We start from the raw sequence: 22,918 nt of genomic DNA on the forward strand, positions 1-22,918 counted from the left end.
CACAATTTTGGTACCTGCGCGCGTGACCGCACGACCGTGGGAACAAGCAGACTAAGCGGAAGTACATCTCTCTTGCTTCGGTGCGAAGTAAAACAAAAAACACACATTCCGTTTGTGTGTTTTATTATTTCGCTAAACTTCAATTCGTCAATTCAAGCAACAGATCGCACAGATAACAGATGTTATCTTGAATAACTCTCGAAGTCACGTTTCACCATGAGCGACGTCACACTGCGGACACGACTGCGTAGGCGCAGGGGCACTACTACGTCACCGTCCGGCTTGGAGCGCGGCGGCCGCGAGGAGAAGGAAAAACGGCGTTCGGTTTGAAATTTCAGATCTTTCCGCGGCGCGTAGCGATGTAATACTTTGCAGACACGATAGCTATCGCGCAATGTATGCTCTGCGCTTGCCAACTCAAAATGGCCAGACCTGGTGAGGGGCGCTGTCGCGCCAGAGCTTTGGGACAGGTTTAGACGCTGCGATGCTCTAGCGCTTGGGCCAGAACAGCCCCCCGACTCCTTCTACCGTCCTACCGCCGTACGTATGTCGGCCACGGGAGAGGAGGCTAGCAGCGAGAGCATGGCCGACCGCCGGAGACAACGCACGTATAGCGAATCGCAGATGGGCTGGTTAACCCCTTTCCCGCGTGCAGTGTAGCAGATCACTCTCTGGTTAACCTCCTTACTTTCCCTTCGTTTATGTCTCTCTACCTCTTGTGAACGGCTCTGTTCTCTACGGAATTACGCAATGACTACAAATGCGACCTAAGTATCTTCGCTGCAACAGATGTACGCCTTCAAGCGCATTATTTCTTAGCTAAAGCGAACAGATTTCTAGAAGCGTTCAGCTATTCGCTCGCATTGGCAATCATCGTCGATGGTTTCTGCACATTTCTTTTGTAATCTCTCATTATTTCATGTAATCTGTCAGTGTGCTGCTGACGCCACTAAATGGAAGCAATATTTTCGCACAAATGAAGCGTTAAAGTAGTAATCATGTGACCTGGACTACCCCTCCTCCCCTCCTAAAATAAACGGGCTAAAATTACATTCATTGCGCCCTTGATAATAAGCCTGGTCGCGTTTGACACCCAAGCATGGGCAGCATTTGAAAACGCTCTCATAAGCGGCAAATATTAACACGTCTATTGGCAATATACTGTTCCGTGTACGCTTGCTCCTTCGCGAGCTTCGCACCGGTTATGTGGCATTCCTGTTTGACGATGCTCGGAACCCAATCGTGTGTTGTCAATAGCACTCACTGGTTATATATTCGCGCTTTCAAACGACCTCTTTCGGCGCAGAAAGTGTTTACGTAAAGGGAGAGCTAGCGGTCATGTCGACGACTCAATGTCAATTAAATGCGGATCGCACGTCAGAGGCGTTATATGCAAAACAGGCGGTCCACAAGCAACGACAAAGGAGGCTAAAAACCGCATTCTGGTAGAACTTAGAGTATCAGTGCGCCGTCCTGGTGCCGGTTTTGTGCAGGATTATGATTACTACTCATACTGGCTCATAATTAAATATTCATTCGTTTGAATAAAGTGCTGCGACTCCAAGGAGACTTAATTAAGGGAAATCACATTTAACTTACATAAGCAGTGTATACCTATATACCATTCTGAACGGTGTTATTCCCTTGTCGCCTATATGGCGTGGCAGTACAGCAAGGGCGATATCCTGCCTAGGTACGCACGTGTGGCTGCAGATACAGGCTTGCGAAGGCACACATGTAGATAAAATAAAAATATCGACAGTAACGAACGACCTCCGTTCCTGAAAGTGCGTTGGTAGGTATACCTCGGCTGCGCGGAGCCGCAGTTGTTGTACGCGTACTTGCAACTTCCGTGCGCCCAGTCACTCTGAGCACGTGACTAGCGGCACTGCTCATAACTGCCGTTTATTCTTTCTGCACCGGTGCCCCTGATAGCCGATACGCAGAGGTATGACGCGCGCATTGAAGCAATCATTCGGTCAGTTCTGGATTACGCTTCTGTCATTTTTATTTCGTGGAGCATCGCTGGGTGGCGAGTCTGAACCGTTGGGAGATTGTTCCGGATGGTTTGAACTAGAGGGCTCGACCGCCAAGCTCATCCTCCAGCATTACGTCAACTCCACCGAGAGCGCCGTCGAATGCCGCTACACGTTCGAAGCCCCAGAGAATTCCGGCTTGCTTGTCATCGCGAACGACATCAAGGCCGTCAACGACGGCGGGATTCCCGGATGTCCGGTGAGCATTTACAACAACGTCGACGCGTATGGAGAACCAGTGTTCTCACTATGCGGCCACTACGCCACGTTGACCATCCCGGTGCCGTCATCCGTAGCTTTGATCGTCTACAAACCGGAGTTTCTAGGCAGGCCTTACACCCTGACCCTGGATTTGCAAGTGGTTTTGACTGGAGGAAGCAACCTTCGCGCGTGCGGTGACTCTCGCCTCAATGCTGTGTCGGCCGTACCAGTCCGGTACTCTATGGGCTTCAGGGCCGACGCTGGCTCGGGCGACGCCTCCGATTTCTGCGACATGAAAGTCACGAGCAAGGACAATGGCGTAACCTTAGGCACCAACTGCGTGCTCACCAGTGACGGCGTCTGCAACTACGAGGTTCTTGTGAACAACGGAAGCGCGGCGGAGTCGGCAGGCTCGGTTGACCTAGCCGCCTTTGGCGGATCGGCCACGGTCAGGCTTCACCCGGCCGGCATCACCGGTGTCCTGGTCTCCAATCTTCCGGCGGGATTCGTACCCCTGACCATGCTGCAGCCGCCGCCCATGGTTGACCCTCCTAAAGGGACCGCTTTGAACAACTTATCAACGCCAGTTGCAAACAGTTCTGAAATCTCCACAGAATACGTAGCTGGCGTTCTCGTAAACTCCTCCACGGAAAGCGCGATGAGCGACGACGCGGAATTGGTGACAGACGTCGACATCCAGACCGGCATGGCTGGTTCTGCCCCGACCTCACCTTCAACTAGAAATCCTAGTGACGAGGAGGACATGAATGACGCGATCGTCGATGATTGCCCACCAACCTTGTGGAATAGGATGACAAGTTGGTTCACAGAAGCTTGGGATAGCATTACAAACTGGGCTACGTCCGTCTTAAGCGTCGGAAATTGGTTTCGAAGCTGGTTTTGAATAATCTGTTGCGATTCAGTCATATGTTGTTTCGGCTGCCGAACTTTCTCCCCCCCCCCTCCCCCATTTTTTTCTGCGAGTTTTGTAGAAATTAAAGCTCGTGCGCGCGGGCCGTTCGACACCCGATCGTCGCTTCTTCGCACGTCGTATACACTTCAGTTCGCGAGTCCCAAATGTAAACTTTTATGTGGAAGGTGCTAAAGTGCTCGGCGACTACTACATTGATAGCCCTTTTATTTGTTTTTTGTTCGAAGTAGATATTTTAATATGGCAAATGATAGGCGCAAGCTTTTGACTTAGGCCCTGTGTCAGTTTCTGCTAGTTACTAAAATCGCGTATTTTGGTTCTCATTTTTCATTCGGGGTATTGAGTGACACAAAACGATAATTCATGAGGATGACCACGTCGTAGAAAACGTCGTGACTGCTTCAATGAAGGTTGATGGACTGGTGATTGCTGCGGTGCTGTACGGAACGCCAACCCAGTTGGTTGCTGTACGAGGGAACGGTGACAAAAAAGTGACAGTACGGGCACGAGGGCGAGCGACGATGACCTGTGCGAAGTCGTATACATGCAGATGGCGATATGCTATAAGGGGCGCGGCGTAGCATAGCTAATGAAATAACCACAGACTTGCAATACGACGGCGCAGGAAAGAGTTTGCTAGTTAGATTTTACCTTTAACGAATGTACACTGACTTTATAAGAGTATGATGAATGTATAAACAAGCTATAACAACTTCATATGATGGGGGCGTGACGCAAATGAAGTTTCAAAAACCCTAAATTTTACAGAACAGATGGTATTAGTTACATACGGACACCAGTCAAGATTAGGGGAGATTGTTACACCTAGGCATTTGTAAAAAAAATTGACGGCTACTATGGACACATCAGCGACTATGTAGGAAAAGTTGGTGGAACTGCGGCGACGTGAAAGTGATATTGCAGTTGTTTGGGTTATAAATTATTAGCCAAAGATTACAGCAGTTTTGGATATTATTTAGGTCATCCTGCATAGATATCTAGTCATTAAATGTTAGTAAAACATACGAAATTGACAGGAAACATACAGCGGTAGGTAATTAACGTATATTAAGAAAAGATAAGAGCCTATAGTACGCAATCTTGCGGTACACATTAGGTTACGGGATGTGTGTTTGAAGCCGCGATATTAACAAGCACGTACTATAAGAGATTACTGGGGAATTATTTTATCCATATTAAGACGTCATCATGCAAGTTCAAGTAATAAAGTTTTATAGAGAAATTTCTATGCGCTACCTTATCAAAGGTACCCGCCGTGGTTGCTCAGTAGCTACGGTGTTCGGCTGCTGAGCACTAGGTCGCGGGATCGAATCCCTGCCACGGCGGCCGCATTTCGATGGGGGCGAAATGCGAAAACACCCGTGTACTTAGATTTAGGTGCACGTTAAAGATCCCCAGGTGATCGAAATTTCCGGAGTCCTCCACTACGGCGTGCCTCATAATCAGAAAGTGGTTTTGGCACGTAAAACCCCATAACTTAATTTAATTTTTTTAAGCTTTATCAAACGTTCTTGCAAAATCCAGAATCCCTTTTGAAATCCGTGCTGTGATGGATGAAAAAAAGTCATTGTTGTCTAAAAAGTCCAGTATGTGCGAGGATATGGCATGTTCCATGATTTTACAAAGAACGGTAGTTATGGATTGGGGTGGTAGTTTAATGGTGAGTCTTTGTTACCTTACTTGTCGACTGGGACGACCTTCCCTACCTTCCATGACAATGGCAGGTTTCCTGATAATACTGAATAGGAAGAGGTCTGGACACCGACCAAAATGGTTTAAAATACCTAATTACGTTTCGGCTTCTCCTCGGGAGCATTGTTTGGTCGGTGTCCAGACCTCTTCCTTTGAAGTATGCATCATCCCGACCAGACGGGCTTCCGTCACACTCTCAACTTTCCTGATAATGAATGCGAGAATAACAATGCCAAATATGCAGAATAAATGTGCTCAGTATATTTTAGTAGCTTAGAAGTGATGGTCATCAACACTAGCTGACGATGATAATTTTATATTCTCAAATTATGCAAGAAATTCAGTTCGCTGAAAAAAAAACAATTGCGGGCATTGTAGTCATAGAAGGAGCATAAAATGCAGGAACCGACACATTAGATACCGTGGTAAAAACAGACTACAAAGGTAATGTTAGCGTAGTCGGTGTCTGGAATAAGTTCATCTTGGTCGTCGGAAATGCTGATGTTGCGGGATGATTGTGGGGTGACCTGCCAGAATTTCTTGGCATTGTTAGTCAGCATTGGATGCAAGTGAAAAAATTTTAAAAAAAGCCTGTGTTCGTGCTGGCGAATGGCTGTTAGGTTATTGGCACGTTCCTCTTCGTAGTATATATCGTATGGTTCCCATGAGTGAGGCTAGCTTTTAACATAACGGAGTGGAAAAGGCGCTTTTATTTTCGGGCGCTTTTAGGGATCTTGTGAACCAGGGTTTTATTACAGTTTGCGCAAATCCTAATTCATGGAACGTACATTTTTACAAGGATTTATTTCGGAAGAGCAGCCAGTTCAGTAGAGCGGTTAAAAAAGCCCGGTTCGTATGTTTAGTAATATGTGACCAGTTCGTTGTTTTAGCGGTGTAAGATCGAGACGCGCGTTGTGACGTCATGTGCCTCCTCGGAGCACCGCCACGGCGAAATCGCAAGTTCGCGGCCAGTAAAGCTTTCGCTTTAAAACGCCTTCTAAAGGATGTAGTCGTCTCCAGAGAAGGTGTCGTCGATTGGGCCTGCCAAGCCGGCCCGAGGACCAGGGGAAGGAGTGCTGGTGCTGTTGGCCATCACGGATCGGTGGCAGCCAGCAGGGGCTTTGTACACACCATAGGTGTGGCCACATTTGTTAACGGTTGTGCGCAGGTAGATACCACGTGTGAAGAGCCGACTGCGAAGTTAGCCAAGACTACAGCCAAGCCTAATAGTTTATTTTTAGACATGTCACCTAAAATTTAGTATATGTCCTAAAAACATGATTGTGTTCGCAATTACAGTGAATAAACCCTCAACTGTGTGAAAGAGAGAATACTGAGATACTTCTGGTAAAAACTGCCGTATGGAGCGTAATAATTTCACATAGAACATAAATTATCTTCCTTGACCACAGCATGTGCTAATACCTTATAGAATTTTAGTCGCGCCTATAATGCTTATTAGTGTGTTTCAAAGATACTTTGTAATCACGCAATTTTTAAAATTTAGGGAATTTTCTGAAGGTTTGGTCAGATATTTGGCTCGTATGTGTGTGTGTATGAAAAACTTTCCTCAGTTGCTCGTAGTGCACGTTCTCCTTGATTTCAGTGCCGAATGGAACGTGCGTTCTTCCAACGAAACAGCTTTTGCCTTGAACGCTTCTTTATAGTTTTTTTTTTCAGTTTACCACCAGCAAGGCGTCAGAAAAGCACATTAGACCTCGTTAGAATTCGCAGTGAAGGTGCTTCACGTCGTACTGTGCGCTTTCGTCCTCTTGGACTGATCAACAGTGGTCGAACCAGAGATGTAACTGGAACCAACGTTTCGACAAGGGGGCAACTTCTTGCCTGTTGGAAGTAACTCAGACCTCCGCTGCTAATATGGCGGTACGCTTCTTGTTTCGTCGTGAACTATTTTTCTAGGCTGAATCACAAGTCTTGCTCATAATAATAACGTGAAAAACCATGTGAGCTATTTTGAAGAATTCACGTACCGACTCGCACACCAGCGCGGCCTTCGTTGTCCGTGGGCACTGTACGTAGTATGTCATGGAATGCCTAGATGCTACTCTAAGCGTGGACCAGTGACTAAAACAGCGCATTCCAAATACAGAGTGTTAAACAAACTACCGTATTTACACGTAAATAGGAGTGTGCCATATTTCAGAACGTCGCCTGCTCCGAAATAAACATAAAATTGGTGCAAAAGTATGGTAAATTTTCACTCCCCACGCACATAGTATATAAGACATAAAACACGAGATAAAACACGCTTCACGGATGATGTTTCTGAATGTTTATCAACAGAATTTTTAACTTGCTTTCACCGTTGCATCCCTCTTTCTATGTCATCATCACCATCCCTCTTCACACCTTTATGCACCGTTCCCCCTCAGTAAAGTTTCGTTCGATCTCTGTCCTCGCTTCACCGTTGGAACTTGAAGCTTCTCGGACGGTGATCGGCAGTTGTTGATCAAACGCAGGCAGGAAGCGATGAGATCAGATGTACAAGAAATATTTATACGCAAACTTTTCTATATACATGGCAGGTAAAACAAATACATTACAAATTTGAACAATTGAGAAACAAAGTCTCACTCTTCGACTGTCTCAATGACTGTTAGAGCCCAGACTCGTTTTAACGTACATAGCACGGAGCCTCACTGATCTATCAGCAATCCTGATTTCAGCCAAGTCTAAGGGACAGCATGTCGTCCCGATTTTTATAGCCCAATTACACAAAGAAAAAAAAGGCGGTAGGGCCGTTGGCCCGTCCCACAGGTTCAGTTGCCAATCAGAGTCAACCGTTTAAGCCACAACCCACAGGGATGGGCTTACTCTTCAAAATAAACATATTGGAAAACAAAGCTCTTTTCCTTCTTCGCCAAAACTCCGTTGCCCTCTCATTTCTCCGTAGTTAGTGACGGGCTCAGCAAAACACGCCAGGCCCGAACAAGTTATCGCTAGACCGTTTCAAATCCCAACGGCGTCTCTGGGCCGCAACTGTCTCGGAAGCAGGGGCATCGATACCACGTAGTGCGGCCGTACTCAAAGTTTGTCCGCGTGGGAGACTGATGGCCCTCCTTGTCCTTCAAACTTATTGTCTACAAGACAAAGTTCTCCGAGTGCGTGTTTCCAAGACGCCGTCGTCCGAAGGCACTTTTTACGTGTGCACCGCATTCCTACAGCGTGCACTGTAAGCTGGCCTTCGACACCACACAGGCAGTCGCACCCAACAACAAGGCTGGCGATTGCGTTCCGGACGCGCAGAAGATTAGGTCCATGCTCACTGCATGCGGAACGGAGTCAGAGTTGCTAAGCCCTTCTTAACCTCGGCGGCGCCTCCAATTAGTCAGGCACTCGGGAGCCACAGCCACAATACCTTGTACACCGGTCCCTTTCAAGGCTGGTCTGTGTGGACTCGTGTGACCGTCGGCGGACTGCCAACACCGTGCGCACAATGCCGACTTCCCGGAATCGGCACTCGCCCACCTGGCACCTGCCGCGACGCGTCACCCAACACCGCGCGGTGCCTGTGACCCCACATAACACAGCAACTGTCGCCCGGCTGACACGGGGGCAAGTGAACCCCCTCTCTATGCACAAAGCACGTGGCCGATTCGTGACACTTAAGAACCCGAACAATCAGAGCGACCTTACACCCTCACCCTGGGCGGAGTAGCAGGCTAAAGCGCGCTAGCTCGGGCCGACCGCCCCGCCTTAATTCAAGTACTCTCTCTCTTTCTAAAACACGAGAATTTGCGTAACGGCGCTGGTCACGACACTCCGGTATAGCCGTACTTCACGGACCGTATGGCCACCATTCGCGCTCTCTGAAGAGCCCTCTGCATGCGCAAAAACTACTTGTTAGTTCCCAATGCTCCATTTGTGCTTTAAATAAACAACGCTTCGTAACGAACCGTGTAATGACAGAAACTTGCTAACTTTAAGAGCACTGGGGTGTGAACATCGTTTTATATTAATTCTGATGACGGCTAAGAAATCAAGAAAAAGAAATGGGCATGGGCAGGACATGTAATGAGGAGGGAAGATAACCGATGGTCATTAAGGGTTACGGACTGGATCCCAAGGGAAGGGAAGCGTAGCAGGGGGCGGCAGAAAGTTAGGTGGGCGGATGAGATTAAGAAGTTTGCAGGGACGGCATGGCCACAATTAGTACATGACCGGGGTTGTTGGAGAAGCGTGAGAGAGGCCTTTGCCCTGCAGTGGGTGCAACCAGGCTGCTGCTGCTGCTGCTGCTGCTGATGATGATGATGATGATGATGACGACGACGGCTATCCATTATTCGAAAACTTTTCGAAAAGTGTTCGATTCGCTTGTGGTACTATTCGATTCGTATTCGATTCGGTCCCTGAAATCACTATTCGCAAACCCCTACACGTAAATAATCCACCCGCGGATGTAACACAAGAGCGGACTTATGTCTCTTATATATATATATATATATATATATATATATATATATATATATATATATATATATATTCAGGGAAAGGTTCTGTAGGTCCGGTGCATAGGAAGTTGAAGAAACGAAGGAGCACACGTACGAAAATTGCATTTTAATGTAATATATATATATAATAATAATTTCGCAAAGAAACAGGAAATGGCGCATAAAACCAAATGCCCGCTGGGCGTTATTGTTACTGCGCAATAGCGTCGCAAAATAATATAAAAGGACGGGTGCATGCACAGTGCAATTGTTACTGCTGACGTTTTTGTCGCTGTCAGCGAGAACGGCGTCGCCCTCCACGCCGCCAAGGTTCACTTCATGAATGCCTGTGACACAACCGAACATTGCAAAGCCTTCCATGCACTGCACGGTGTTTCACCGCGCGACATCGAAGGGCCAGATAAAACTAAAAAATAAGGCGTGGTATGTTCATCTCACATACCCGGCGCGTTCGGCTACCAGAAATGTTTTTTTTCTTGGTGGGGGGGGGGGGGGGCACGCGTCATATACATAAAAACACGCTATGTAGTCAAATTCATCGTTGAAGGCTGATGCTGCCAGGATTTCACATTACGTTTTATTAGTTACCGGCAGACGAATGCTTGCCGCAACAGCGATCTCCTGTCAGGTGTCGCTTGTATGTAGGCGGTTAAAAAACACGCCACCGCCTAGGCACACACATCGAGCGCAATGTCGCAATAGCAGGACGAGCGACGTGCGCCAGTCTGTGATCCTGCGGCATTTGCTAGGCGCAGCTGCAGTTTCGCCAGTGCTGGCCTCGCTCATAGCCGTGTGACAGTTGCGACTGCGCATCCGTGTCTCATCCTGCACCGACGGCAGGGCGCACGTGCAACAGTCATGGTGCTGAAGCAGGCTCGATTACCCTGCCTGCTCTGGTTACTTTTGGCACTTACGGTTCGTGAAAAGTCGCAGATTCATGCGACGGGCAGCTGTTCCGGATACTTCGTCGTTGAAGATTCCACCGTCAAGCTCCTCCTGCAGCAGTATGTCAATTCCAGTGAAGACGCTGTCGAATGTCGCTACACATTCGAAGCACCACGGAAGTCTGGTTTGCTGATAATCGCGAACGACATCACGGCTGTGAACGACGGCGAGATACCCGGATGTCCAGTGAGCATCTACAACGACGAGTACGGGGACCCACTGTTCTCACTGTGCGGCCATTACACCACCATGACCATCCCAGTGACATCTCCTTTGGCCTTGCTTGTCTACAAGCCGGAATTCAAAGGCGCTGCTTATACACTGACCTTGGATTTGCAGGTGGCTTCTACTGGAGGGAGCCAATTGCGCGCCTGTGGTGATTCGCAGCTCAATGTAGTGTCCGTCGTTCCAATCAGATATTCGGTGGGCTTCAGAGCCGACGCTGGCTCGGACGATGCCTCCGATTCCTGCGACATCAACGTAAGGAGCACGAATGCTCACGAAACTTTAGGCATCAACTGCGTGCTCACTAGTGACGGCGTCTGCAACTACGATGTCCTTCTGGGCAACGAAAGTGCCGCATCTTCCAAGCGTTATGTTGATCTCGCAACTGGTGGCGGTTCGGTTACGGTCAGGCTGCACCCTGCGGGTATCACTGGTGTCCTGGTTTCCAAGGTTCCTGCTGGATTTATGCCATTTGTCTTTTTGGAACCTCCCCTGTCGTTGGTTTCCGTTGACGAATCGGTATCCAGCGCCACAGATTTCGCAAGTGGCTCGAGTGTTGGCGAGACGCACATTTCTACTGTGCAGACTGTAATCATTGACGGCGTAGCCCCAGGTTTGTGGGACAGGACGAAGCATTGGTTCCGACAAGCATGGAACAGCGTAAAGAATGCGACCAGGAGTGTTCGAAACTGGTTTAATGGTTAGTTCCGAGGATTGGCTGGCGCCCTCTTACGGTGCTCCAGCATTGTGGCTACGGGTGGTCTCGTAGAAAGCCACACATAAATTTATTGCTCACTTCGTAAGTTGCAATTTTTGTCATTTTATCTAGCTCGAGCTGACAATGCACGCACAATTAATGAGACTGGAATTTCTCCGTACATTGCCCTGAGTGCACAAAATATCTAATTTGCGCGCCACATTGCTCATTTCACCGTCAGATTTGGTGCGACAGTATCATATCATCATCAGCCTAATTTATGTCCACTGCAGGACGAATGCCTCTCCCTGCGATCTCCAATTACCTCTGTCTTGCGCTCGCTGATTCCCACTCGCGCCTGCAAATTTCCTCATTTCATCACCCCACCTGCTTTATGCCGTCTTCGAGCTTCCCTTCCCTTGGCACCCATTCAGTAACTCTAATGGTCTCCCCATTATCTGTCCTACGCATTACATGGCCTACTCAGCGCCATTTTTTTTTGTCTCTTAATGTCAGTTAGAATACTGACTACCCCCGTTTGCTCTCTGATCCACACCGCTTTCTTCATGTCGCTTAACGTTGCGCCTAACATTTTTCGTTCCATCGCTCTTTGCGTGGTCCTTAACTTCTTCTAAAGTTTCTTTAACCTCCAAGGTTCTGCTCCATATGTTAGCACCGGTAGAATGCAATGATTGTGCACTTCTTTTAAATTACAGTGGTAAGGACCTAGTCAGAATTTGGTAGTGCCTGCCGTATGCACTCCGATCCATTATTATTCTGTAAGTGTCATTCTCATGATCATTGTCCCTTGTGAGTAATTGACCTGATAAACATGTAAAAACTCTAGAGGCTGACTGGCGATCCTGAATTTTTTTCGCTTGTCAGGCTATTGTACATTATCTGTAAACTTGTCTTCATATGAGTGACCAGTCTTCTGCATAGTAATCTTTAACCGCACTCATACACTTTCTCGGTCAAGATATTCAATCATTTGTTGTAATTCATCCCTTCAGTGCTGCTGAACAGGACAATGTCATCCGCAAACCGGAGGTTGCTGAGATATTCGCCATTGATCCTTACTCCTAAGGCTTTCCAGTCTAATAGCTTGAATAATTCTTCTAAGCATGCATTGAATAGCACTGGATCGATTGTGTCTCCTTGCCTGATCCCTTTCAGGATAGGTAATTTTCTACTTTTCTTGTGGAGAACCAAGGTAGCTGTGGAATCTTTGTAGATATTTCCCAAGATATTTACGTATGTCTCTTGTACTCCTTGATTACACAATGCCTCTATGACTCCTGGTATCTCTGCTGAATCAAATGTCTTTCCGTAATCTATGAAAGCCATATAGAGGTGTTGATTGTGCTCCGCAGATTTCTCGATTACCTGATTGATGACATGGATGTGATCCATTGTACAATATCCCTTCTTGAAGCCAGTCTGTTCTCTTGAGAGAGAGAAATAAAGGCGTTAATGATATCCTGGAGATGTTAGCTTGGTCCTGTTCTCTTGGTTGACTTAAGTCAAGTTGCCCTAATTCTATTGTAAATTATCTTGGCGAAGATTTTGTACGATACTGAAAGCAAGCTAATGAGGCTATAATTCTTAGTCTTTATCGTCTCCCTTTTTATGAATTAATATAATGTTGGCATTTTTCCAGCTCTCTGTTACATTTGAAGTCGTGAGGCATTGCGTATAAAGGGCTGCACACTTTTCAAGCATGACATCTTTTCCGTCTCTGATTAAATCTACTGTTGTTCCATCTTCTCCTGCAGCTTTTCGCCGGGTCATGTTTTGCAAGGCCCTTCTAACTTCATCGCTACAGTTGTACAGTTTTAATGACCTTATAGTGGCAGTTCGCACCTAAAAAGAGTGTTGCAAGCCTCAGTCTTGTTCGAGTCATCCCGTATATTTGTTTTCCCATGGTATCAACATGATTTTCTTCCTTTCAGCTACTGCCAGATTAGTTTTGGACGGCTCGTAGCTACCTTGCTTATAACTTGCAGCTCGTTGCGTTCCTTCGCCCACGGGAGCAAAAAATAAATAAAGCTACCCTGTTTCTACGCCTATTCTCTTCAAAGTTTTGTTGTTGCTGCTGCTGCTCAGTGAGGTCTTATGCAACTGATCGTTTTTTCAGAGCTTCCCTTACCAAGCAAATGACCGCATCCAGTTTATCCATTTCCGAGTCCGTATACCAGGCCCTACTGACCGACGACCCTGTGCGTTGTAAGTGCGTCTAAGAATCGCGTGAAGTTAGAGCTTAATGAAGGGCGGATTCTTAGCTAAAGGAATCCCAAGCCGAGAAACGTGTGTTCCACTGAAATTCTACGAACGTCAAGTGACACAGTGGCTGAACCTGTACTCGTGCTTTTATTCGAAGTTCTATGGTTCAATCAGTCAGTCAGTCAAGAACTTTATTGAGGTCCTGAGGGGGTTTAAGCCGTTGGAGATCGCACGTGGGGAGCTCCTTGGGCCGAAACCGTAGGCGACGCCCAAGTCGGGACGGGAACGTGGTGACGCTCCGCCAGTTTTTGGGCCCTCCGGACGGCCTTGAGTTGGAGTTTGAGGTCCGGGCTTTTGAGGGCTTCTTCCCATTCGGGCTCACTGGAGAGAGGGCCCTCTGGTAACGCGGTACATTGCCAAAGCATGTGCGAGAGTGAGCAATAGAGTTCTGGGCAATTTGCCGGGATTTCTGAATTGTAGTGGCTTAGTAGGCCTCGTGACGGATACGAGTCCGTTTGCAGCATTCGAAACGCGGCCGCCTGCGCGCGCTCGAGTTTGGCGTGCGGGAGCAGGTATTTCATTCTGCATTTTCGATAGTGTGAGGTGATTTCTTGGTAAGTGAGTAGCGGGTCATTAAACAATGTCCAGCCCCTCGGAGGCCGTGGGACCGTCGCGGCGGGCAAGTTCTCGCGCACGGTCGTGGGCCGTTTCATTGAGGTTGGGTTTTTGCGGGTGAATGAGTTTTTTTTTTCCCTTGTAATTTTCTTCCATGCCTTTCTTTGCTTCGGCGCCTGGATCCGCGTATGTCCCGCGGAATGAACTTGGATCTGTGCTTTGTGTCATCTTTCGCCCATCGTACGCCTCATTTTTTCAGCGTATAGTACCACATCGCATAAAGATTATACTGAAATCATCGAGGACGATACTCAAGGTAAAGGAATAGCCGGTCGCTTCTAGAAAGATTATCGCGTTAATAAAATAATGATGTGCTTGAAGGCGTATGTTTGTTGCAGTGAGGATATTCAGGTAGCGTTTGGCGTTTCCGCAAGGGCGGCGGCATAGCCCCCCGTGGAACAGATTTTCGCGGGGCCATCCGTCGTGTGGATGCATCTCGTGGCGCACTTTCGTCCCCTTAGGGGCGTCTAGCTGCGTCAGCAGGCGTTTGGTGCGTTGCGACACCACGGACCCGAGCACATGTGGGCCGGACCTCCCGCGTGTAGCCGTGCGCAGCGTAGCCGTGTCCGGGAAAAAGGGAACTTTTTGCCCATTTCTTCTTCCGTTTTTCCGCGCAGCAATGGTTAATCTTGTGTGACAGCCACCCTTGGTTATTCATATTTGGCTATAGAATCTGCGTACAGCTGGCGTTTGCAGGACCTGTCCTTTCCAGGTTTTGCAGCGTCCCCTCGTTACTCCACGGTGGGTGGTTGGCGCTGCTGCCGAAAATTTCATCTATACCTGAGGAAGTTTTTTCCCCCGCCCCCTGATCGCCCTCAGAGACGAGGGCACACCGAAGAAGTCCAAGTTTCTTTTGCCGACAAATTGATACTTGTGATCACAAGATTTTACCTAAAATTAGATGAAATTCTTAGAATGTATATACATTCTAAGAAAACAGAAAAGTCAGCGAGAATGATCTCACCTTTCCTGATTGTGAAATCATTGACTTAAGCCTTTGGACTAGGTTATAAAGTTTCCAAGTTGGCAAGCGGTGCTCTCCTTCTGGAACTCCGTGATAAAAAGCAACATGAAAATTTGTAGTGTGTTTCTGGCACGTTCCAGTGAGTGTCACCCCGCACCCTACTGTGAACACCATTGGGGGTGTCATATCCGATGACAATCTGATGGAGCTAACTGAGACTGAATCTTTAGAGGGGTAGAGTGACCAGAATGTCATCAATGTGAAAGGAATTAAGATCACGCGCGATGGAAAATAAATTAAAACTAAGCATCTAATTCTAACGTTCGGCTCAAGTGTTTTACACGATATTATTGACACAGGCTACGTAAAGATCCCTGTCAGGCCTTATATCCCCAATCCCCTCCGATGCTCAAGATGCCGGAGGTTTGGCCACACTTCTCAGAACTGGCGAGGCTGACTAACGTGTGCCAAATGTGCCCACGAACATTAGTCCGGAACGTGCGAGAACGCTCCACACTGTGTGAATTGTGATGGGGAGCACGCCGCGTGTTCACGGCCCTGCCCATCATGGAAGGAGAAAGAGGTCGCTGCAATTGAACTTAAAGAAAACATGTCATTCAAGGAGGCACGCAGGCGAGCATTATACCTGCCAAAAAACAGCTTTGCGGAAGTTGCGCGTCGGGGGGCAGCGCCACAACAGCACCCGGCTACTGCCCTCCCCACATGCAGTGAGCTGACGCCATCCGCCTGCTCGGCCGCTGCAGCATATATAGTGTTGCTCTGCCGTCCCAGAAGAAGGGACACCCGGGATGGTGGCCTCAATGTTATCGAGGCGAGGCCTTAGACGTCAAACACAGCGCAAGAGGCGATGTATGTATAACAGCCAGACAGACGGCGCCGCCTGCGCCTAAGGAGCGGCGAGATTCTCGCGATCGCTTCAAGAAAGAGAAATCTCGCATCACAGAGCCCGACGAGGGCCCTGTAAGCTGATTTGCATTCCCTGATTTGCACAAACGTCTTTTCAATATGGGCACGCAAACATAGCAATGGAATGTTAGGGGTCTTCCCCATAACTTTGATGGCGTCAAAGATCTCCTTCGTAAATATAGTCCGAGAGCGCTCTGTGTTCAGGAAACGCATCTCAGATCAGCAAGCACAAGTTTTCTGTGGCGATATGCCATTTTTCGCAGAGACCGCGACGACGCTAACCCCTCGTCTGGTGTTGTGGTTGTATAGTTGTTAAGGGTAATTGCTTGCCAACAGTTACAACTCAACCCTCGATGTAGTTGCTATTATGAGCGGGGCTGTTTGATAAATTAGTCACAATTAGTTCTTCATACATTCCTCCAAGCTATCAACTTTCCAGAGCAGAATTTTGTAACTTTATCGTCAAACTTCCCGAACCTTATATAGTCTTAGGAGATTTCAACGCACATAGCGCCCTGTGTGGTGATTCGATGCGATACGTGAGGTCGCCTAATAGAAAAATGTACATTTTCGTCAGGTACATCCCTGCTTAATAATAAAGGGCCTACCTTCTATAGCGTTGCACACAACACATACTTTTCCACAGACCTAAACACTATGTCGAGCACACTCATGTACCGGGAGTAGAGCGTCGTTAAGAATCCCCGCGGAATTGACGATTTCCACTTGGTTCTGTGGCAAGCAAAACGGGATGAATGCTCCCCACACATTCCCCGATGGAAGGTTGACTCAGCTAAGTAGGAACTTTTCCGAGAACTCAAAGCCGGCATGATAGTACCTCTTTTAATAGCTTTTAATATTTCACAGGTTTTATAATTGAGGCTTCCACAAAGGCATCGGACTGGCGAATAAACGTCGCATTACGTGGTGGAAGAAAGAATGCCAAAAAGCACAGAAAAATCAAAACAAAGCTTGGGGTCGACTTCGCGACTCACTAACCGCCGAAAACTAGATTAATTTTAAGCAACAAATAAAGTCGCAGGGTAGAAGAACACGTCGACGTGCTGAGAGAGATAGAGTTGGGAGAATTGCATCTCCTGTATACATTCTTACATGGATGAGACAAAAATGTGGAATACGGTAAATAAAATGCCGGGAGGTACAGCCACTGCCCTTAGTAATTACCCTAGCTGACGAGAGCCTGGAGGATCAGACAGACTGTCTGGGTGAACACTCTGAATATATCTCTAGTGCACCCCATTACACACAAACGTTCCTGAGATTCGAAGAACGCGCAGAGCGACAGCTCCTTGATCAGAAGTGTGCACGAGATGAGGATTACAACCGCCTATATAGCCTAGCTAAACTTAAAACTTCCCTTACTTGCTGCAGCAACTCGGCGCCAGGTGGCGATCGTATCATGTGTGAAATGAGAAGGTAGGTTCACAATAGACCACCTTGTTGGCATCGATGCAAGCATCAGAGATGCGTTTATACATAAATGTTCTTTTTTCATTAATTTTCAATTCCATTAAGTTATTTCTTTTATTAAATTAGTCAGTACGAGTAATTTCCCTTGCACTTTCCTTGGTGTCTGTTTGTTGGCTTCTGATGATATGATTAATAAAAATTGGGTCCCTCGGTTAACCCCCCTTTCTTTTAGATCTAGAGAAAGCGTACGACATGACATGACATTTCGGGATTCTGCGAGATCTGTCCGCGGGAACGTGTTAAACGCAGTTCAAAGCTATCTGTCTAACCGCACTTTTCAAAACGCACGAGTGGGCCTTGCCCAGAGCATTCGCCCAGGAGACTGGTGTTCCGCAAGGGGGCGCGCTTAGTTGCACTCTTTGCTGTGAAAATGAATTCCCTGCATCACGCGCAATGTTTTATTCCGTATACGTCGATGATGTGCACATAATTTTCAAGTCATGCAATAGCTATCTGCTAACGACAAGTTCAGTTTGTAAAAATCAAATTAGCTAAATGGCCGGATGAAAATGGCTTCAAAATAAACACCCCGAAAAGTACTTGCGTACTTTTCCCAAAGAAGCGAGGTCTAACACCACTGCATGCCAGGTATTACGATTTAGGAAGACCAGCTCTCTGTGAGCAGCGGTCATAAATTCATTGGAATCATTCATTTTGGACTTTAATCTCAGGTTTATTCCCCATATTGAACATCTGAATTTGAAATGTCTGAAAACAATGATCATAAAACTTCTATCGCGTACAACTTGGGGTAATGATAGAAAGTGTCTGCTGAACTTGTATAACAGTCTTGTCTACTCACGCCTTGTTTACGAACCTATAATTTACTACGCAACGCCAAGCGCATTAAAAATTATAGACCCTGTTATAGACCCAGTGTATCCGTCCTGCGACCGGTGCTTTCAAAACAAGGCCAATCCAGAGCCTCTACGTAGAATGGAATCACTCGTCACTTAATCTGCAGCGGTCACTTACCAGTTTTACAGATTTTCTGAGAGTACAGGCGAACATGGAACATCCTTCTTATTCAACCACAAACAATATTGTCGCGTAGTAGTGACGGTAAAGAACACAGTAGCAATACTGTGAATGACGAAACTAACTCTTATTGGGCGAACATGCGCCCACAAAAACAGGCTACACTTAAAGCGCAAAGATAGCGGCGAACACAGTCGGCGATAGTTGAAATCTGATCTGCCGGTCAAGCGCATCGGCTTTTATACACGAGCCATCGAACGCTCCAGAGTAATCGCTAGTGCCCGCGTGTCTTCCAGAAAGTTCTACACCATTCGCGTCGCGCATACATGCAACAGATTACACAAGGTTCGGTGACAACAGACAGCGGATAGAACCATCGATAACATTCCAGAAACTTCCGATACACGCAGTCGCTTTCTGCGCTGAGCGATAATTTGTTGGACGCTGAAAGGCGCTCACCTGGAAACGATAAACAAGTCCTCATGTCAATATGACAGCTGCCACAATCTACCATAACCGTCCTGCAGCGAGAAGGGCGTTTTCTTTGCATGTAAGGAACATTAGTGAGGTAATGGATGTTCCACTATTTGAACATCGTCTTATGGCTCCACCGAAGCTGTTACCGCAGTGGCAGCTCATGGAGGTTGACACATCGCTCTTACAGGTCACTAAACATGCTCCAGAGACTCCAGGCAACGAACCTGGGTAAAACGTCAAATAAGTTTCATTTAACTTTGTCTGTACTCCTGTCATCTGTACATGTATAGATGCAAATCAACTTGAATTGAATTGAAAAAGAAGCCGTATTAGGGAAATTGGCCTCCAATAACGAAAATAAGACGCACCCAGGTTATTGTCTGCCGATTTGGAATAGGCCACACATACGAGACACCGGTGACGAACCTAGCTCCTATCATTGGCATATGTGGCAAGACGCTCACCGTCGTCCACGCCTTATTAGTGTGTCTGAAAGCAGACACTAATGGAGAAAAAATGTATGCACCTTCCTTTAGCCTACCGACAGAAAATCCCACTACATCCGACAATGCTTCTTGGCAAAGAACCGCTTTTTGACACTAAGGCCGTTTTGAACCTTTTACGAGATGCTGACACTTTGCAAGTCATAAAGCCAAGAGATTCGCAGCACGTCATCTCATTAGAGGCTGGTGCTATACCATAATACGCTTTTGTAGAGCACGTGTTTCCAGGCCCTTGCGTTTAAGGGTCCTGCAGAGGCAATAGTGCTACTGATACCCATATATTTTGTATATCATCCCCTCGTTGTATATATCTTATGACCATAGCGCACTTCACGTGTCATTATCATATAGTTCTCGCACATGTATATTTTTCGCACTTTACATGTTTTTAGGCCTCTGTGCAGTCCTGTTGCATCTACCCTTCGATATCCACAGTTCATGCACCATTGACAGTTAATTACCATTGCATTGGCGCTCTTTGGCTACACCCATGGGCCCTTGCGCCAATAACATCCAATAATCATCATTGCGTACTATCGCGGAGAACATAGTCGTTGACCAGCGCATCTGTAGCGTGTATTGTGTAGGTGGCTATGCAAATACGTATAAGCGGATTAGTCGCGTGAGTGTTGTCTCCCACAGCGCAAGCGCGATGTGGAAGGCGACTGGCATCCCGCAACCGCCACTGCTGCAGAAAGGGCGGCGAGAGAAGGCTATCTTTTCCGAGCGCTCCATCACAGCACGCAAACCTACCGACTATAGTATATTAATCTAGTACACTATACTTTCGACACTCCGAAGCTCTCACGCAACAACGCGTGACTCTCAACGGGTGTCGGCTACGAACGCGCCTGCAGCTCGGCAGCGCGAGAACTCTCTGCATCGGCGCCCAAGCCACCACGAGAACGGGCCAAAGAGCATATAAGAAAGCCATTCGCGTTCAAACAATTTCAACTTGTGCAGTGCACCTGCAATAATTCAGCATGGTTCAGTATATATGTTGGTTTTCTGGCTCTCCACAGAGGATATTTGCTGGTTAACGTGAGCGCCACTGCGCAGACTACGCCGAGGAGCATTGATGGTAATGGTGGTGCCTTATTTAATCGCGCAAACCCGCTATGGTGGATTGTGCCATTGGTTTTGTTAACCGCCAATTTCGTCTGCATCGTCCTCGTCTGTACGCTGACTGCGCTGTAGAAAAAAAATTGGAGGACGCTTAAGCTTCGCCTTCAAGAATGGAACGCGACAGCGTTCCCGTCGACCCGCCAAGGGGTGTAAGACAATGGGCTACAGCGCAGCGACTACGCGCCCCGCATCAGACGCGGTGAGCGTCGAGCAACGCAGCGTTCGGCGCGACAACGAAATGTGCGCCTGAGCAAGCGACGCACGCCTGAGCCTTAGAAACAGCTCGTTTCTAAGGCAACACCGCGTTCACTAGAGGCGCTTCTGTACCGCTTTGAAGCATCGAACTCGTGGCTCAGTGGTAACGTCTCCGTCTCACACTCCGGAGACCCTGGTTCGATTCCCACCCAGCCCATCTTCGAAGTTGATTTTTATTTATGAAGTGCCTGCCGGGATTTATCGCTCACGGCCAACGCCGCGGACGCCGACACCGACGCCGACGACACCGGCTTTTCTGCGACACGAGCTCCTTAACGCTATCGCGTTAAAAATGGAACTATAGGCCAGAATTTAGCGCCGCTAACTCTAAGAGATAGCGCATATACTTTGATTGTCATGATCGAACAGCTGCGCGCGTGCGCGTGACGTGCTACCTTGCAGACACTCGTTTATCAGAGTGACGTTTCTGTACCTCGTACCTCTCCTGCGTTTTCGTGCACACTTTGGCGCGATCGTGTGTGCTCCCGGAGTTTTCTGTTAGATACAGTACCTCCGAAGTGGGTGGGGTCGATGTGCCCACAGAGCGATGCGTGACCGATGGTGGTGCCGTAAACCTGTCGCCCAGTGCAGCAGCCGCGATGGCGCACTTGCCTCCTCACGTGCCGCTCTTTGAAACGTCCTGCGCGCGCGTCACATGCCAGTTTCTCGCATTGTTCCCCCGCGACAGCTAGCGCTATGAGGCGCTGTGTGCTAGGCTGCACGGCCTTCGGGTTCGGTCCGCATTTTCCGTCAGGCGGATACCTACAAAGGGTGCGAGGTCCGCCTTTGTTGCTATCGCGTAAAAATATCTTTAGCAGATCAATTCGACCTCCCATAAGACGCATATCAAGAACAGCGCCGGTGCTGCCGCCTGTATGCTCCGCCTAGGTTTATTGCAATATTTGTTAAGTAATTACGCTAGTCAAAACTTCACCAGACACACCTTAAGAGACTCAGTAGCATTTGTGTAGCGGGTTCTACTCACCACATGCCAAGTTTCAGCTCGACAATACACACCTTCCTGCGGAGGTTCTTTGATAATCGCCTAATTAAACTTCGCCTGCTATACCGCGGTGATTGTGCAATTCTATTAATTATGGTGTTTGGGATCTTGTCAGACAATCGTTAAGGGTATCACACAGTACACTCACCTAGTCTACTCACCATCTTTTAAATTTAATATTCGTGTCTCTAATCACCAGCCGGTGAGAATGCTTTGAACGCACGCCGCGGCCCGAGCGAACTGGACGGACGGGGAATGCGTTTTCCAGAGTTCCTCTGATTACGCTGCAACACATCTTACATGAGCGCGCGAATCATCTTGCTCTAGCATGCGATGCCTGTTCACCGAACATGTTTCTGCTTGCTCAGGCGTTATAGGTGGACTAATTGGTTGGCCATTATCAGTCTATAAAATGCACAGCGCACTTGCTGAGACATGGACCAACTCGAAATCACAATCACGAGAGCTGAATTTCACAATCTGCGCACACACATTCGCAATCAGCACAGTAAGTAATTATGTGATTTTGTGTTCGTCCATGTCTCAGCAAGTGCGCTGTCTTTAGTACCACGGTCTATATAGCTTCACTCAAAAGTCAGCTAGCTTTTATCTCTCAATGTTGTCCTTGACATTCCCGTAGTGTAAGATATAATCCACAAGCTTGATAGCCGTTAGCTTTTAGCAAGATATTTCCGCTAAGCAAAAGGACACCGTAGACACGTTCCATCCGTCAGTATGTTTTATTTTCAGCACCCTTGAAACACTTCATAGAACAACGTCAGTGGAATAAGTTACAATGTGTGAAAAAAATGCAAGCGTCTCAGTGTGCAAACCGAAATAAACGCTTGTGGTAAATGTATACTTATCATTAAGTAATCTACATTTATACAGTAAAACCTGTTTTGACCAACACTATTGTAGAGGTATGCGAAATGGCGCTCTTATTTTAAATCAGTCAGAAAAATAGCGCCGTTCGGTATTTATTCCATATTATGCTAGCAATCAGCAGACAGAAGAGACTTGCCGCCTTGGTCGTGCAACTAATTCCACCCAGGAGAAAGCCAGCGCCAGCATCTG

The 22,918-nt window shown here is 47.5% G+C and overlaps 1 long non-coding RNA gene across 1 annotated transcript in view; it reads left to right on the forward strand.

Moving 5' to 3' along the window:
* The window catches only part of LOC142559786 (uncharacterized), a 120,668-nt gene that overhangs the window by 14,782 nt on the left and 82,968 nt on the right, over nt 1-22,918 (forward strand). The window lies entirely within an intron of this gene.

Source organism: Dermacentor variabilis, chromosome 10 (assembly GCF_050947875.1).
Source record: "Dermacentor variabilis isolate Ectoservices chromosome 10, ASM5094787v1, whole genome shotgun sequence".
In the NCBI taxonomy this organism is placed as follows: Eukaryota; Metazoa; Arthropoda; class Arachnida; order Ixodida; family Ixodidae; genus Dermacentor; species Dermacentor variabilis.